We start from the raw sequence: 12,790 nt of genomic DNA, 5'->3' as shown, positions 1-12,790 counted from the left end.
TCATTTATTTACTGAGTCATACTTGTTTTTCTTTTGTCCTTATCTTTATTCTTGTTTGATATTTCTAGCCCTTATCTATAGTATTCTCGAAGTGGCATGCATTACTAATATAGTAACTGAATATTTCACTGTTATTTTTCACAGCTGTCTCATTTTATCAGATACATTATAGAAGTGCAGGTGAACACTGAGACTCTCTGAGGGTAACAAGAGCTAAGGATACATGTTTCTTCCTTTAGTTTGGTCAGTGGGAAATTCTCCTTCATTGCAATTCCAGTAATGAACTTCTTTCAGAAATTCAGGTTCAGAGGAAATAGTAATGTACTATGGGACATTTTTTTCCCCTCATATTGCATGCTTACAGATTCTAGTAGTTCATTCCCACTGTAATGGTGCTTTGGGTATTATATATATTAATATTTATCTACATTTCCATTACAGTGCAATTCATTAGAACCAAGGACAACTAAATTGGTCCTTATTATGTTCTTCATCTCCCAACAAGATGTGCTCCTCAAAGCTACAGCAAATGTAAGTGTAAAAATAATCGCAGTCAGCCGAAGCAGTGCTATCAATGCTTTTTGAAAGACCAAACATTATAGTAGGACAGAGAAGAAGATAGGACAGAAAGTGTTTTACTGGAAACTTCGTCATTTTTCCATTGAATGCAGTTTAATACAAAGCAATTTATCAATTAAAATGTACCAAGACAAGTTTGAGGTAATTATTTAAAAGACAGAGACAGTTTGCACATAAGTTTTGTCTTATTTCTTAACAGTCTTCTTTCTGATTTTTGACTTAATGTACGTTAAGTTTCCAAAATAACTGAGTCAATCTGTTTAATGAAAACTATAGATACATGGTTCTTAGAGGTTCCTATCAAAGTAAAAAACTGCCACTCCTGAATTTTTTAAACATATGGAAGGAAAACATCATGGAGAAATATTATGATTACAAAGAAATGGATGAGTTACATATTTAGGGGACTAAGATATATATTTCAGATGCTTCTATAAGTGTTTGATCCTCCTGGAAACAAAAAGGTTAGCTATCTAGAAATGGAGGCAACCAAAACCAGTGATTTTTAATGTCTTGCCCTTTTATTTTGCGATTCCTTCTGTGTTTCTATTTTCCTTCTAGTCTATTTTTATTTTTTCCCATTAGGGAAAGGGCATCATGTTCTAGCTGACAATATTTCATGGAGTAAATTGCATACTGGTTGCAATAATCAATTCTGCTCTTTCTTTATTGTATACTCATTTGCTCTGACATCCAAATGATAAGATGAAGTTAAGCAGGGTCCACGTAGAGGCTATAGAGAAACAATTTATAGCATAAACATTAAGATCAGAATAAATGAATTGTTTTTGAAACCTGTTGTACCTGTTGCACCATTTAATATACCAAAAAAGTCAACTATAACTTCAACACAACATATAATGGTGGTAATTATACACTGCGTTTTACATAGGCTCATAAGGATAAGAATTTAATAAATGTGAAATCCACCAATGTGACAATCTGAAAAAGTTTTGCGAGGGTAGATTTACTCTTTGATCTGCAAACACAAAATCAAAATGAGAACATTAGGAAGCATAGCTTTCAAGTAAATTGCTTCTCTGATAGCAGATCTGTAAGTAGACTTAGAAGTGAAAAAAGATAAATTAAGTATCAACACAATTGCTCTCTTCTTGAATGTTTTTATGACTTATTTTACTATTCTCCTGTCACTGCTGGTGTCAGAGAATCAGACAACTCAGAATGCTGCATGTTTGTCCTATAAAATAGAGGTTATTTTATTTAAAAAAAAAAACCTGCTGTCCAAGAATGCCAAAGCAAAACTATCTGACCGTTATGTTACCGGTCATCGCAATAGAGTCATTCAGCCATTTAAACCAAGACATTCTCTTAAAAAGCATTAATGTATATTTTTGATTAAATTTTCACTTGCGCTGTAAAGATTCAGTAACTCATTGGAGATTACTGTGTTTTTCTTTTGCAAGCAGTTATATTGTCATGTTTTTTAACTTTGAAATGCAAGTAAAGGAAGGACATTCATAGACCCCTTCTTTGTTTTTATTCCTGTGGCAAGCAGAGAGAATCATAGAATCATAGAATCACCAAGGTTGGAAAAGACCTAAAAGGTCATCCAGTCCAACCGTTCACCTATTACCAATAGCTCCCACTAAACCATGTCCCTCAACACGACATCCAGTCTTTCCTTGAACACCCCCAGGGTCGGTGACTCCACCACCTCCCTGGGCAGTCCATTCCAGTGCCTGACCACCCTTTCTGAAAAATAATACTTCCTAATGTCCAGCTTGAGTCTCCCCTGCCGTAGCTTGAAACATAGATATAGATAGACATACTACACAAAAATGCCATGTACTGTTAAAAGATGTTTACATTCATTTACCAACTTCAACACTGAACTCCCACCAGTACATCACATACTACTTTTTACCTTTATTAAACAAAATCTCTATAACATACGAATATACTCTTCTACTGTAACATCTGGTATAAAAAAAAATGTCATATTCAAGGTTTTTGTTAAAGTATTCTAATAAATTTTATTTAGAACTGACCATTTCAGAAAGTTCTAACTGAAGTAGATAAGAACTGCTAGAACCATTTTTATTTAGTTTTTGTGGTTCTATAGGAATCGTTTTATATTGGGTTTTTTTTTCCTTCTCATTACACAATTGAAGTAGATTGATTCTCTGACAACAAGAATTAGATTAACATTTCACATAGCAAACAGATCCAAAGCATTTACAAAAGCAAACTTCTCAGAGATTTCATAGAGAGGAACTTGTGGAGTTTTGAACATATATAATAAAAGCCTAGCTCATTCATACAGCATTGGAGAGTGAAATAGGGAAGAGACGGATAATGTTCGAAAAATCTTGCATGTTGGTCAGTGAAGGAACAGGACATACCACTTCAAGAAAATATGAGTTTAGGAAGATCTTGGTCTTGTTTAGGGTTTAATATTCATTTACCAAAGGTTCAGGCAACCAATCTGGAAATGTCCTTGAAAAATTTCAGATAGCAATGATGATGTCAGTCACGGTTTATTTGATTCTATCACCTGTGACTGGGCTTCCCCCCACCTCCCTTCACAGTAGGGAAGAAGTATGAAGGATGCAACCAAGATAAAGGGGGATAACTGATTTGCTATAAATGAGAAAAGAATGTAAAGAAATATGATATGAAAAGGAGTTACAGGTAACAAATCAAACAAATGGGAGAGAGAGGGATTCTAACCATGTTGCTCACTGTGCTACTGGAAATGGAGCCTTCTTCCCCTTGCTATTCTACCTCTTTTACTTGGAATTGGAAATCATGTGAAGAGTATTGGAGACTTCTGGGAACTGTAGTCTGTCACTTCTCCATTTTTCTTCCTCTTGCAGAGCCAGAACTCACATAAGAAATAGCCAGCACTTCCAGGACTCAGGAAGTACAAATAGCCAAGTCTGCTAGGAGCTGCCCAGGAAAATGCAGCTCCCTGGCACTATGTTCCAGCACTGAACAACTTGCTGCATTGTGTCATGATATGGAATTCTGATAAAACAAGAATAACTTAAATATTGACATAACAGTTATCTTCTGAAGAGTTGTTTCAGTCTTCTTTGCTTTGTCTTTTCTAGGAGATGATCACCTCGCTCTATATATGTCATTAAATGCTTTGGGAGGACTTCTTTTTCAGTCCATCAAACTTCATAGATTTCCAATGTTAAGATAAACTGTACAATACCGTCTGAGCTCTGGCAAAATCACCTTGAGGGTTGGCTACATGTCTATTCCCCAGTCTTATAAACACTTTCAGTCTCAACACTTGCTGCAGATTGCCCATCTCCTTTTATTCTGCCATTTTTATTAAAGCTGTCCACAATATTCTCCCAAGTGTGTATGTTCAGTTGCTTTAGGGAAGAGAAACCGTTTCTAGCTGTCTCTTGTTATAAAATCCAAAATGATGAAAATCCATCGCTCTCTGTGATACTCAATCATAATCTTATTCATAGATAATACTATAACCAAGGGGTATAGTGAAAAAAAGAAAAAAAGTAAAAAAAAAAGTATGCGCCATAATAATTGTGACAAATACTTTCATCAAACTCCTTATGAAAATCTGAACTCCATTTGAGGTATTTTAGAATTTTAAACAAGGGGCAGGAAGGTAAAGAAATCTAGAGAATTGAATATTCCTCTGCCTACACCAATATTTCATATTTTCCAGGCAAACTGAGGGTGAAAGTGTTATCAGCGTAGCATTATGGCATTACATGATCATCACTGAATATACCAGAGGATTATGTTCAGGACATCTCCATCAAACTCCAAAGGAAATACAGCTTGCTAGTGTACTCACCTACTTGGAAGGAGAACTATAAATAAAATGAAAAATAACATGATAAAAGGATAATTGAAAATTCCAATTTACAAATACTGAAGAGAACAAAAGACATTAATATTACAGTTATTTCCCACATTCAGCCAATATGGGAATTATCTTGCATTGTATTGAATGAATTTATTGAATTTGGCTGTAATTAAGAAAGATTAATGCATTCTTATCAGGAAGACAATTTGAATAATAATAAACCATGGCTTTCAACCTCATTTACTTTCCATGGATAAGCACTCCTCCAGAATTTGGAAAATAAAAATGAGATTTACCTTGTATTTGTTCTGTAAATATCTTCAAAATAGATATATGTATTATCTTGACCTAAACTTGCCAGATATGTATCCTCACTTATTTATACATACTAAATAAAATATGAATACTTGAGTATTTAAATCTTGAGTCAGCAAAGTTCTAGAATAATCAAAAATAAAAAATTATTGGATAATAAAAGAGTAAATACATCCAATCTTTGAAAGATCCAAAATTCACATTGAAATTAACATAGTTATTTACCACTTTGATAAAGACTATAGTAATATTTGCAGCCACTTCCTATAGCAAAGATTTAAAAAAATTCATGTTCCAGTACTAATCAAATTCCCAAAAGTAACTTGTTTTATTTTTGATGTGATTTTTTTTTTTAATTTGAGAAAAATAAAGAAAAACAGAAAATGCCAAAATATAGAGCCGTAAGCTAAAATAAAATTGCAAAGAAATTCTACTGACTACTTCACAATATATTTTTAATTTATTTAAATTTCTTAAACTTTTGTTAGATGAGTATTTGTCATAGCAGAAGCAACTGTGAAAATACTTTTCAGATCACACTGGGCATTCCTACTTCTGCTGAGACTGAGAGAGATGAGTATGAGATTTGTAGCTTGGAAAGTGTATAGACTTTAGGAGATAAATTGAGTGTTGAGTATTTGATTGCTACAACAGGAGAATATCTTTTTTATCTGCATTATGTTATTTCCATAAATAATTTGCACCTTACATTTGACCAAAGTTTTTACAATGAGCCATGAGATAGTTCAATTACATTGTGTGCAAAAGATGCAAAAGAAGTGAAAGGTCAAGTAAATGTACAATAAATTGAATTTAAATTTGTACACAGAATATTCATTTAAATGTTCTGCATTGTTAGAGATTTTTTACATGGTTAAAAGAGATAGCAAATTATTACTCAGGAAAAATGGGATCTTTTTGAATATTGGCCATCTACAGACATAATTTTAACCTGCTTTTTAACCTGCTAGTAGCTGTGGCTTACCAAGTTTAATAAAGAATTCTTAGTTCTTCCAGTTTCACTCAAAGAGAGTGTTCATGTATTTCCTGTGAACTATGTTCTTTATAATTAAAGTCACTTTTTTCTAGGAGCAGAATGATGACATATGACCAACTACATCTCCATTCTATAGTTAGAAATATAAAATATTCATATCAAAATTGGTGTAGTGTATTGAGGGATTTTTTTCATTTGTTTTTGTTTTACTTTATGCTGATTTTAATCATAAAGTACGATTTTATTAGGAAAGATATTAAGTCAGTAGGAAGAAATTGTATCACTCCATTGGATTTCTCAGCAAAAGCAAAATGAATCACTTTATCTAGTAAATATTTGTGCTTTAGCTTCACTGAGTATAAACTTAATAACTAAGTAACATTAGGATTTTTGGGGAAAGATGACAAGACAAGGAAATAAGTTCACAGACAATAGTTCAGTGCTTGATTCTGTAAGGCCATGTGTAGTTTGGTCCAGTAACGAAAATTTCAGTGAATGTTAAAATTTAAGCACGTTTAACTGCTTTGCTGGGGAAGAGAAAGAATACTCAGTATTTTGTAGAACTGAGACTCTAGTGAGTAATTCCAGATAAATTCATCAGTGAAAGCTAGTTAGATTAGTTTCTGGATTTTAAGTGTTTATTTTCTACTGCTCCATTTCCCTTCTGTCTCTCAGAGGATAGCTGAGGAGATTTATTTGAGCTGTGCTTTAAAACATGGACTTGTGGCTGAGCAGTGGAGCAATACATTTCCTGAAAGCTTGCAATCACTATCTCTGTAGAGAACAGAAGCATTTGTCTGGAGCATTTGCAGTTCAGCTTCCACCAGCTCATGTTTCATTACCAAGAATTTTTCGAGCTGTTTGGGATTCAGATAAGGATACTTCTATTTACCTGAGAGAAGCTTCAGGTTTGGATTATTTTCCTCTGTTCTGAAAGTTATGTATTGAGATCCTAAATGTCTGAAGAGTACTATAATAAAAGTGCAAGAGATGAATGACCGTAAAATTGATCTCATAATATTTAATTTAATGTTACACAATAACTTAATTGAATCTACTAGTTCATCACAGTGGAAAATTACTAGTACAATATATATATAATTTTTTAAACTGTTCATTTAAGAGTATCCTAACTGGGATATAGCAGCTTTTCAGTGGGAAATCAAGAGCCCATTCTCCCAACACTTCAGATTTCATTGACATATGTCCACATAAGCACAGAGGAACCAATTGAGAATACCTGTAATAAGCTGCCATCTGTCTATGAAGCAGGATAAATCTTTGTTCAATTTTAATATAAAGATGGGCTTAACCACTATGTGCCCATATGAGCTCTATGGATGAAATTGGAGATGATGGCAAAAATAAACATATTGAGAAAGTTACTGTTAAAATCCAAATCCTCCTATATCTGGAGATGTCTCTACAATACACAAAACTCAAATTCTTATTTAGACATGTAAATAAGTCCAGTTATTTGTAGGTATCACTTCCTTGAGCACGAGGACGAGAAATAACCTTTATGAAGCTGAATAAACTAAACTATTAAAGAAGAATTTTTGTGGGGATATTGGCTTCTCAGATTGTCTCTGTGTTAATAAGCTCTTAGTGTAAAATATAGTTGGCATAAAATCAACTTGCTGTGTTTAACTAAATAAGCCACATTCTATTAAACACCTTCAAATAACTGTAGTTTTATACAACCATTTTGCATTTGGAAATGAAAGTGAAGCAAATTACACGAGCAATTAGAACTGTGTTTTCTTGAATGATTTTCAGCAAAGACGATGTTCTTATGATGAGCTCCTGTGCTGAAACTCTGTCTTGTCCTGTTCAATTCCTTGTCACATAAGACATGCACTATTGATTTACAGAAGGTCATGTTGCACAACTTGACAGGTATAGCCAGATGTGCTATATCACATAATGATATTTCAGCCCAAGAAATTTGAAAAGAGCCCATACTGAAAAAGCAATGAACAAAAAAATCTGTTTACATTTTATCTAAAAAAGGAAAATGGATTTTATATTCCCTTTTAATAGGAAACAAGTAAAGCGTATATTTAAATTCAACTTCTAAATTTTACTATTTTTGAAAACAAAAACTGAATCAACAAGAAATACCTACAGCAATCAAGTTGCTTTACCATTTATCACTCACAAAAAAAAAAAAAAAAAAAAAATTCTTTTTTCAAATGTTTGCTGCCAGATACATTCAAGGGCTCTTCCTTTCTCTTCTCTTTTCCCTTTCCTTTTTCTCTTCTTTTTCTCCTAACTTTTACTACGTTGGCTACCTCCTTACAGAACATAAAGGATATTTAGTTTCTTTAGTAGAAGTAAAGATGCATGTCTTTCCTTTCATGACTGTTCTGTTTTTAGTTGCTATTATGCTAGAAATCCACTAGAGCAGTGAGAGGAGTGCCAGACTGCACTATTTTTGCTCAAGTTAGAAGTTCAGTCTACATTAGAATATCATCAGAAGTATGGAAATGCAGTTTTTCGGATGCAGATAAGGCTATCAACAACTTCTTGTTATTTTGCAAGAGTCTTCTTCAGACAGAAAGCTTATGGTCTGTATTTTTTATCACCTAGATGTGTTCATGCAATTGCCACAGCTCCTGGACTTGTACAGTCCTTGTTGTGAATCACTGTAAATCTCTGATTCTGTGATTTTGATTTTTGACCCCTGCTTCACTGGTCACTAAACAGCCCAATGAAGTGAATGTCTGAGAGGGTTATTTAAAAGGAGGAAATGGATGCCCTGATGAAGACTGTGATTTTCAGAGGGTACTGAATGCTCCCATGCTTTTCCTATTCATATAATTCTGAGCACGATAAGTGAAGCACCAAAACTCACAGTGACATCAGCAAATTTCCATGGATATTTTAGTATTACCAATAATAATTTTATTATTGCTAATAATAATGTAAGCCTATTTGAAGTTCTTCTCCCCACTCTTGTATTCTACGAAACATAAACAAATGTGTTTGATTTCTCCCTTTTTTTTCAGTTATGACGATCTAAATTAGTTGCATGTTAGTCTTCCTGGCATCAAATTGTCTGTGTATCATCTAGTCAGAGACTGTAATGACAGTCTGAAAAGGTAGACAAAATTGCATTTTAAATTCACCTTAGCATCTCAATTCTCAAAATCTGCTTTGCAAATTCAAAATAGAGTTCATTACCGTTATAAATTGCTATCTTATCCATTTGTTCCTAAAATTTAAACACAGGAAATAATGCACATGTCCCTTCTAAGTCAGTTCTAATTTTTGTTTAGGAACTACTTTGGTATGTTAAATTCCATCTAATCTCTGTGAGCACTACCATCTTTCACTGGAGGATCACTGTAAACACAGACAATCATTCATTCTCCTTGCTGGAGGAAGGGTGTAACTCAATGATACCATGAAAGCTGATAATCCACTCATGTTTGCACTTTGGATATTTCCCACAGAGCACTCTGGAATCAGGGATGCAAATGATGGTTTGACAAATACTGTGCTTTCATACAAATTCCCTGGACACAGTTGGACCAACGTATCAGAGATTTTTTCTCCTTCTATTCATTTCAGTGATTAGATTTAGAAAGAGCGGTACTACATGCTTGTATATGGTAATCACTATTAACCTGAATGGTGATCCTTTTTCTCCCCCCACTCTCAGTTCCCACTTGAATTTACTACACCCTGCTACAGCATTTGCCAATAAATGAACCAAAATAATCAAACCTTCTACCTAGGAGATGCAATAGCTCATGTGCTTTTCAGTTTCCAAAAACGAAAAAATAATAGTTGACTAAATTTGTAGAAGAAAAGAAAGTAGAGAAAGCAATGATATAAAGATGAAATGGAAAAGGAAAACAAAATTAAAAAAAAAAATTGATATAGAATTTTGAAATGAAATGTAATCTTAAAAAAAATGAAAAAAGTTGTTAAATCAGAAAATTTAATAAATAGACTTCTGAATAAAAAAAAAATGTATGTAAAATATAATGGAATACATCTTTATTTTCACTACTGACAAAAAAAAAAGCAGTTAAAATATTGCATATCCTTGGACTAAATCTGCAAAAAATCAGCTTGAACTCTTTTCATGTTTTCAGGATGTAAATGTGATACAAATTAAGTCTACATAGATCTTTTCCATGAAGATTTCTTTGTATTTCAGCATGAATAATAATGTATATCCCTCCGTCTTGCATACTTATATTTAAAATTTACTGACATGTCACTCAGTACTGACTTGCACTATATTGAAACCACTTAGATAAAAGTAAAGATCACATATGTTTCTAACAATGTCTTTATTCATAAATAATGTGTTTTTTACAGGTGAAGGGATAAAAAATCCTATAAACTCTTTATAATTGTTGATAAGAGTTCAGCTAATAGAATTACTCCCATGATCAGTTTTTTTTAGTGTTTGAGATTCTTGACATTTTAAGTTCTACAGATGAAATTTCAGTCTACTATCTTTATTAAGATGTGGAAGCCATTAACCTATTTAAAAATATTTAAAATATTTTCTCTCCCTGTCTCTCTTTTTTCTTTTTCTTTTCTTTCTTATTTATTTATTTTTTCCTAGATTTAAATGAACTGAGCAGGAAAATGACCAGCTGCTTAGATTACCACTCCAATCCTCTCATGAATTTTTAAAGGTAGGGATTTTCTGGGAACCAACATCAAATAAAGGATCAAATGCCTTCTATTACAGAATACAAATGTGCTGTTTAAAATCCCTAGAAATTACAGTCTTTGAGAACCATCTGGACCCACATGTTATGCAGAAGAGCAGAAACACAAAAGATGTATTGAATAATTTTAATGTAGACTAAAAAGACCTACAATTAAGTGCAGTTTTATTAAGTTAGCATCATTTCCAGTTAAAAGCTTCAAGACCAGACATCTAGACTTCTCAAAAATAGAATTTTTTTCCTTATTTTTAAAACTTAGAAACTTATTGGATATTTTCATTACAAGACTAAGCTCATGGATATAGCATTGCTTTATATAACTGACATCCCTTCTTGGGAATACATTGTAAAAGTTTAGTAATTCTTTCAAAGACTTCCCTATTAATGACCTGCAACTCTTTATCTTTACTACATTCATACATACTCTGCTTATGGCAACTTAAAAAAAAAAATGCAATTTGTGATGCAAAAAAGGAGTTTTTATTGGCATCCATTGGATACATTTTCACCTATAAATTAAGACTATCAGTTTTGTTCTGTTTTGCTTATAATGTGGAAAACTGCTTGCGTATTTGAAATTAACTCACAATATGGAGATCTACAACTTCAACCATGCCCAAAGATTCTTTTTCTTGCAAGAACAGAGCAGTGAATATGGACAAGATTTCTGGCTGACTGGCAGAGCACAGAGGGTCGTTGTTGGTGGTGCAGAGTCCGGTTGGAGGCCTGTAACTAGCGGTGTTCCTCAGGGGTCTGTGCTGGGTCCGGTCTTGTTCAACATCTTCATCAATGACCTTGATGAGGGGATAATGGCCACCCTCAGCAAGTTTGCCGATGATACGAAGTTGGGAGGATTGGCTGACATGCCTGAAGGCTGTGTTGCCATTCAGCAAGACCTGGATAGGCTGGAGAGCTGGGCAGAAAAAAACCGGATGAGGTTTAACAAAAGCAAGTGTAGAGTCTTGCATCTGGGGAGGAATAATTCCATGCACCGTACAGGTTGGGGGATGACCTGCTGGAGGGGAGCTCTGTGGAAAGGGACCTGGGTGTCCTGGTGGATGACAGGTTGGCCATGAGCCAGCAGTGTGCCCTTGTGGCCAAAAAGGCCAATGGCTTACTGGGGTGCATTAAAAAGAGCGTGGCCAGCAGGTCAAAGGAGGTGATCCTCCCCCTCTACTCTGCCCTGGTAAGACCTCATCTGGAGTACTGCGTCCAGTTCTGGGCTCCCCAGTACAAAAAAGACAGGGATCTCTTGGAAAGAGTCCAGCGGAGGGCCACGAAAATGGTGAAGGGCCTGGAGCATCTCCCCTATGAGGAAAGGCTGAGTGAACTGGGTCTGTTCAGCCTTGAGAAAAGAAGACTGAGAGGGGACCTGATCCAGGTCTATAAATATCTAAGGTGTGGGGGGCAGAATGGCGAGGCCGGACTCTTTTCAGTGGTGAGTGGAGACAGGACAAGGGGAAACGGCTGGAAACTGCAGCATAGGAAGTTCTGCACAAACATGCGCAAGAACTTCTTTACAGTGAGGGTGACGGAGCACTGGAACAGGCTGCCCAGGGAGGTGGTGGAGTCTCCTTCTCTGGAGATGTTCAAGACCTGCCTGGATGCCTACCTGTGCTACCTGGTGTAGGGAACCTGCTTTGGCAGGGGGGTTGGACTCGATGATCTCTGGAGGTCTCTTCCAACCCCTACAATTCTGTGATTCTGTGATTCTGTGATTCATAAAATATAACCCACCAATTTCTTTATTGCCTTTCATATGTCATACTTTCTTTGCACACTTCTTTCTCTCTCAGATCACTTGAACAAAAGATTTATACGAGACAACTTTAGCTAAAAGAATGCAGGATTCAGTCTGAATAAAGAGATAACATGTGACCATATCACTAAATAGTGAATAGCCTCAGCACTGCTGGTTTTATCCCTGAATTACTTGTCAGCCAGTAAAAGGACAGTTCTTGTTTCTATTTGGTAGTTCTAGTGCATATAGAAATGGTAGGAGTCTTTTTCCAATGCTCATGTTAACATTAGAATAGAAAATGACATATGCAAAGATTTCTCATTTTAGATATAATGGAAAACAGAAAAAATGAAATTTTGTGGGGAAAAACAATAAAAGAAGTAACCAGGAAAAATGAGAAAACCTAAAAATATGGATCATCAGAGTGAGCATTCTTCAAGAATTTCTTATAATAAAGTCACTGGAAAGAAAGAAAAATAATAATTTGCATTTTTGCTTGGGAAGCTTCCATGTTTAGAATTAATCATTAGGAAATTAATTGCATTCAATATAGAATGTCAAAAAGGAATGAAAACATCAGCAAACCAGGATATTATAGAAAAACATCAACAGAGAGGATCAAAAACAGTTGATATTCTCCTTTCACTTACCAC

Source organism: Lagopus leucura, unplaced genomic scaffold, assembly GCF_019238085.1.
Source record: "Lagopus leucura isolate 7727_CA_CO unplaced genomic scaffold, USGS_WTPT01 Super-Scaffold_100157, whole genome shotgun sequence".
NCBI lineage: Eukaryota > Metazoa > Chordata > Aves > Galliformes > Phasianidae > Lagopus > Lagopus leucura.
The sequence above is the reverse complement of the archived record's forward strand: the minus strand, read 5'-3'. Positions refer to the sequence as shown.